The sequence below is a fragment of the Drosophila willistoni genome (assembly GCF_018902025.1).
Source record: "Drosophila willistoni isolate 14030-0811.24 chromosome 2L unlocalized genomic scaffold, UCI_dwil_1.1 Seg196, whole genome shotgun sequence".
Lineage (NCBI taxonomy): Eukaryota > Metazoa > Arthropoda > Insecta > Diptera > Drosophilidae > Drosophila > Drosophila willistoni.
Window position 1 is genome coordinate 6,304,496 of NW_025814048.1, and position 7,593 is coordinate 6,312,088.

Sequence of the window (7,593 nt, forward strand, 5' to 3'; positions counted from 1 at the left end):
AAGTGCAATTATTTAGTTATTTTAGTTTGTGTTAGCGAGAAAAACTTAGTTACATTTTACTAGTAAATTTATCACATGTTTTTAACTAAAAATTCTTATTCGGCTAGGACTTTGTCCTTGATGTTGTTGCTTTTGAAAAGCATACCAAACAATGTTTAAGCGCTTTTAAAAAAATTTCAACTTTTTTGGAAGAACTTTTTTTTTGACCGCCCACTCCACTTTGCACACTGCATAGCTGAAATGTGTCCAGTTCGTTGTTGGCCAAAAGCCTTTTCTGCCAATTGCTTTGCTTAGCCATTGCCATTGTTTGGTCTGTCAGAGTGCAGCTTTAAGAATCGTTTGATAAGCGTTAAGAGGGTAGGGAGGGTTCTGGCGGAAGAGGAAAACTTGGAATTGCGCTTCCCACAAATGCAACTTGACATTTTTACTGGACGTATATGTATTTGCTTGTATGTGTGTGTATGTACATATATATGTATTTGTGTGCTATGAGATGACCTTTGACTTTGTTGTTTGTTGTTTATTGGCAAATGGAATTGGTCGGGCAATTGTGTTGCAGTTGTTAGCCGTAAAGCATTTTACAAACTGACAACAAAACAATACCCAGGTTATTCGTCTTGATAAGCTGCCACTGCGCCATAAAAGCAAAGAATGAATCAAGTTAATCCCTCTAGCGACAGAATGCCTCAATATGTTGATAATCCCTCAAACAGTTTGAAATGATTTGACTGCCTTTGGTGTATGCTAATTACACAAATTACATGTTGTCGCCTCTGGGTAAATGGCGAAATTCGCACGAATTAGAAATTAAACGCATTGAGATGTAATGAAATGTTTATTAACATTTGTTTTATTGCCATCATCAATCAATTTGTCCAACTTAAGCTCTATTTGGCATTGTACAACTTTATTTTTTTTTTCTTTATACATTTTGTTTTGCTTTTTGGGGGGCGAATCAATCGGTCAAGTAAATAAAACTCTCAACAAGTTTAAATTGATTTCAATTCTTCGACTGGACAATTCTTTCAACTGAATCATGATAAATGTTCACAGCTTGAAAAGAAGGAGAAAACAGAAAACAGAAAACAGAAAAAGGCATTGGATAATCAGATACAAAATGGAGACTGAGACTTTTGGCCATGGAACATGGCTTCCATGAATTTATGCTGTCAATAAAAACATAACTTGCTAGAGGGAAAGAGATAGAGATAGATAGAGAGTGACAGAGAGCCGCGTAAATGTACAAGTAAAAATCGATGCATTTCAATCATATCGCTTTATGGCAAACAATTTTTACGATCCCACAAAACTTTGTCCATCAATTTTGCCGTTTTATGTAACACAACAAGAGCTTAAAGAAAGAAGGTCTAGCCAAGTGACATTGGGAGACTGGAAATCTATACTCCATATAAATGGATTTTTATAGTCAATGTGTCCTCTAAACTTATTTAAATATTGATCAGTTTTACGTTTGTTTAGGATTTTACTTTAATACTCTTGTTTAAAAACAAAAAATCACATGAGAATTCAAGGACACAATGATGATCAAATCAAATCAAAAATCTTCTGTTTTTTAACCAATTTAGTAAAAAGAGTCCAATTAAGCAGTATTATTTTAAATTTATTTTAATTGTAGTTAATTCTGATTCATGTTTATCCTTTTAATAGTCATTTGTTGTTAGTCTAAAAGTTCAGGGAATTTTAAAACAATTTTTGTATTTTTATTTGAGAACATTTCGTCCGAAAATTGGAATGTAAATCAAAAAGACTTTATGACAGTAAGCTTAATTCTTGCTAAAAACTATCTTCCCTAACGTCTTATTAAGTCCGTCGGGATCCTTTTTCTATTTCCTGTTCTTTGATGATTAAAAACCATACCAGATTTCTCTGGCGGCTAGTTGGCTTAACCACACAGAGTCGAGGATAATCCATCTTTAGCAGTCGTCAACATATGCGCTCATTAAAATAAGAGTCAACGATTTAATTCACTTAATTTTTCACCTGCTTTTGAATAGGAACAATATGACTAAAGAGTTTTCAGACAGAGCAACTATTAATAAGAGCTTTTGTAGTTGATTCAATTGGAAAAATTTCATTACGAGACAAACAAACTCTACTAGCCAGAAGCCATCTTTAAATGCAACTGTAAATATACATAGTTTGTTCCTAGCAAAGTCACTTCACAGGAAAAATAAAAGAAAACAATAAAACTTCCTTAAACCAGAAACCGAACTCAACTACACACTTGCTTTTCAAATAAAAGTTTTCACTTTGTGAGAGACAAACAGCAATAAGATACACTTGAGAATTGCTATTTTTTGTTTAATGTTATTTGTTGTGTTATTTAATTTCAACTTAAACCTCTATGGCTTATCAAGCAAGCAATGAGCCAAGGATTTAATGTAAAAGCATAAAATTAAAGCTGAAAACGTCTCTGAATGTCAACTGGTGCATGGTATGAAAAGTCATATGCCTTGATGGTTATGGAAATGAAAATGATTCCCATTAAGAGAGAGAGACAGAAAGAGAAGGAACGAGACTGAGAATGAAGATTAGTATTGGAATGGGAAACAAACTGCAAACAAAAAAACTACAAAAAAAAAAAACCTATGAGGCCAAGAGCGCCAACAGCGGCAATAACAAAGGAAATCCTTTAGAAAAGGAGAAGGCTAAAGAAAAAAAAAGGAGGAAAAACGCAACGAAGCGAGCTTAGAAACAAAATGAAAAGCGGAAAGCAAAAATATTTGCGTATGTCAAAGTGCAGGGCAAATATATGGCATACAATTCAGGCATCTAAGCCGCAGCCTTGTCCCCACATACGAGCACCAGAGAGTAGTAGTTGGGCGACTTTACTCGGAAAACGACAAAAAGGAAGAAGGAGTTCTTCTTGTTTGCACAGTGAAGAAAAAAAAAGCAAAGACATGGGAAGGGGAGAGAATTGTGTCAACATATTGCCGGAAGTTGTTTATGTACATCAAAATGCTAACAAAAGCCCGGCACACATGGCACATCAAAAGCAACTAACGACACGAGCAACTAATTGTTGCTTTAGCAATATATTGTACTTTAGTATGCATATAAATCACTTTGACGCACTTTAAAACTTCTGAGACAGTTTGACCGAATCCAATTTATGATGGCAACTTCAAACATTACGTATACGTCGTGGGGTTCAATTAAAGCATTTAATTGCATTTAAATCAAAAAACTAATTAATATACTACTGGCCAGCTTTTCTGTTTTTCCTGTTTTTCTTCCTTTCAAGAGGTCAATTAAAAAGTCATTTCAGTCTTGAAAGCCTACAAAAAAGTATGCATAAGTATGCGGCAAAAGATTCTGGAAAAAGAAATGCTTGAAATTAATTGTATTTTAATTGTGAGAAACTGAAAAAAATAAAGAAAAACCACACCATTAAACCAGACAAGGAACCAAACCATAAATAATAAGGTATGGCATTCAAAAGGAGGAGCAGAAAACGCAAAAGCCAGACACACAATGCTAAATATCTTCATCTGTCTCTCCGCCCAGACGGAAAAGACCGACGACAGGAAGGTGCTTTAATTGCCAAGGTAATAAAACGAATTTCACTGAAAATCAACATAAGTTGATTACGGGCATGATGGAAAGAAAAGGGATGTGAGTATACTGAATATATGTGTATGAGAAAAAACGCTATAAACTTTTGAGTAATGGCAAATTGGAATTCTTTTGCATATAAGTTGCTTTTATTTTGTAGCTTTTCTTCTTATTTCTTTTTTTTTGGCCTCCTTTCCTTTTGTTTGTTTTTCTTCGTATATATATTTTTGTAAAGCATTTCTCGCGTATTCCTTTTGCACGCCAAGTGTTGAAAATATCTTTATGGATGGTTGGATATATTCATATTTATGTCTTTATTCTTCTCCATGGTTGCTTCTGGCACTATACGAATATGCATTTTGTTGCATTTTCTTTTGCTGTAATCCCTTTAAACAGATGTTGCATCTCCTTCATGAGCAGACAATCGACATTTGTCAGACCTAACAATGATAAATAGCAACATTTACTTAAATATATATACTATTTGCAAAAAGCCAAATCATAGGGCAAAGTTAAAACAACTGTCTAACAAAACTTGTTTGTTGCTGTTAATTTTAATTAAAATTTGAAACTCTTACTCAAAATAGTTAAAGTTTGCATATTATGCAAATGCATAATATCTCATTCCATTAGGAAAGGTTTCATTATTTATTTAATTTGCCAAAGCACTTGGCCTTTCTACACTCACACACACACGTACTCACACACTCACACACGCACTCGCATTTGTTTACATATGTTTTGAGGTTTGGACAAGCCAGCTGTGAGCCACTTCCTGCCTCTATATCCGTCCCCACACCCCACGGTACTCAGTGCCCAAGTCAAGTTACCCCAGTTGAAAATATAATTAGCAATTTCTACCACATCCAAACAGAGTAGCAGAAGCATTTGGCTATGAACATTAATATGCAAAATTTTCGGTCTATCCTCTATGTGACTTTTCACTTTCCTTGGTTTTGGCATTTGCCTGAAGGATATTAAATCACTATTCAAAATTCACTATGTAAGTGTATTGTAGAGTGGTACTTCATGTTATAGAATTCAATCAATTTCAGACAATACTGTCATTTGGCAATGCAAATTTCTGTATTAAACTAGTCTGTTGTCCAGACTAAATTAGTTTCACTTCAATTGATGGAATTTTCTTAGAAATTTCACAGCTTACCTTTGGTAAGTATTTACTACTAAAGTTAAGTTTCTATGAAAGATTGATTAAATAAATTCAAAGTAATTTCATGCAATTCTTAGAATTATTTAACTAACAATACATTTTATAGCAGGCGAATCATTTAACTTATAGTTAAGAGCAATTACTGGCAATAAGTTTAATAGAGATTATGCCAAATTCAATTGGTTTTTGTTATGCTATTTTCAAAATTATCAATAAACATTTATGCAAAAATTTTATATAATTGAATAACTGAAAATGTTTACTTTGGAGTGTCCTTGATAAAAATTCTTGTTAATAACACAAATAAACTCGTAGGTAACATTGTATGAAAGTTCCTCAAGGAATATAGAACAAATAAAATAACTAACTCGCTGATGTTTTAAGGAGCAAATCTTTATTTTCTCATTACAATAAAATCCTGGAATGTCAGGCCTGTAGAAAATACCAAGGAATTCGGGGGACTCTATGAAAGATTGGCTAATTGCGAGGATAGGTACTGATTTTTCAACAAAAATAAGACGCTAAAGGAACTAAATTACTGACAACTACTTATGAAAATGAAAATGTAAAAGAAAATCGCAGAATGTCATCATTGCAGGTGACATAAGAAGTTCATACAAAATTCTTTAAGAATAGAATAGAAAAATGCCAAGTTATGTCAAGTGATTCAATGACAATCGATATTGGAGAAATATAAGCATAGTTGATCGAGAGATGTTTTATTTTATACCCAAATTTAAGAACGAATTCCTCTGTCATCTTTATGTAGAAATGCTTAATCGCTTTGTTGAAATTTGGCTTACGATTTTCTCCAACAACTGCCATTCTCATCCGGATATAAAAGGTATGGTGGGAAGAAATAAATGATTTATTACCAACACACCGATTTCTTAAAAAAAGTCATGGATTTATTGACAGGCCATTAGCTATTAAAAGTCATTAATTTTAACTGGGATAAACACTCTAACTTACTAAAAAAAATTTTAAATATGTTGCATAATTTAATATGCTTTAAAGTTTTAATGCGAATTACATATATGTACACAAAATAAATTATTTAATCGAAATTCAAGGTAAGGTAAGGTGGTGATTTTAGTCATCAATTACAACTACATAAATAACTGATTAACATTAACCAAACACTCAGACCTCTCTGAATTAGATAATAAAAAATGATTTCAAATATATTGAACTTTGACAGACAAAGAAATATTTCATTTGCTCTAATGAAAATGCAACAAGGGTGTTCTTCCCTCTTCAGAATAAAAATCATTTCGTCAATGAAACTCACCAAAAATTCAAGGGTAAAAGTGTCATTTGAATTGGTTATCAGCTAGTATGTAGCTGATGGCTTGACTTTTGACCTTTTGTTGAGAGCCACATAAATCTAGTAGGGCATTGTATTGCCGCTCAAACCCATCGACACCTGCATCATTTTGCAAGCATTTTGCTGTCGCTTTATGCCAGGTCACAAATTAAATGCCAGCCTAATTGTTGGCTCAGTGAATAAAACCTTTGCCCATTAATGTGTCAGCATTGGCCAAATTTATGTTGTCTCTGATATGTCCAGTATATGTACATATATGTCTGTATATATCTTGCTTCTTGTCGAGGCTAATGTTTTTTCTCTGCCTACATCTGGTATAGATGTAGGGCATAAATTAACTTGCCGAAAATTTATGTAATTTATGCAAAAGTCCCTTTACAACAATGTGTTTTACCATGTGTGTGTGTGTGTGTATAACCATAAATTGTTTATATGTGTTTGCAGCTAATGTAATATTTGTCAAATAATCATATAATTTGGTAAGTTAGTGGTAAACGATTTTACACCACTGTGCATATCATTTTAATCATCTTAAAGACTAGAAAAATCTATTCAATTTTTATTCGAAACTTGATAATATTAAAGGCTCCAAAGATTTACGTGAAAAATTTATCAAAAACGATACCGATTTTTTATAACGGAAACCTTTTTTACGAGGGTTTCTTTAACAATAGTTTAAGCTCCTATTTAAGACTATTTTTTTTTTGATTGTCTTCACAAATATTTATAATAGATGACCCTGTGTAAGAGGAAAGTAGTCAGAGCTGAGCTAAAAAGCATTTTCAAAGTTTGAACCATTTAAAAAATGTTTTTCATTATCAAAGAAAAACGTATAAATTATTGTTAAAGTTTTGGAAGTTTTCTGAAAACTTTTTCCTAAGGACAATGCGTAAACTTACAATAGGATACGATACAGTTGGAATACAGTTTGTAATAATTAAAGCTACATAGGTAATCTTACTTTTAACAGTTGCTAAACGGTTCAATTGCCCAAAGTTGAGTTGAAAGTAGCATTGATATCTGTGAACTTTTGAAACCACTCATGACACGATTCAATTGTGTTTCATGTTGCTTTTCTTGCTGCTTGTCGTTTGAAAACTTAACAAACTAACTACAGTTGACACATGATGAAGGTTCAGATACGCTTTCGGTTGTGTGTTTGTGTGTGTGTGTGTGTGTGTGTGTCCTATGTCAGTTCTGTTGGGCATATGCCCAATATGTTTGGGCTTGGGATTGGTTTGACTTGATCTTAGCCCGTTTGTCACACGAGTTGACCACAAAAAGGCTGCTGCTGTTGCTGTTGCTGTTGTTGTTAAAGACCAAAACAGGGCAAGCTGCTCGGTTGAGATTTATGAATGCATGTCTCTCTCCCCACCCTTTAAGTGTGGTATGTCTGTTGCCAAGTTGTAAGCCTTTTGCCTGCCACTTGAGTTGTCAGCCAAACATACGCACTCACAGAAACACACACAAACAAACACACACAAAAGCACACAGACACAAAATAGTAGAAAGCAAAGCT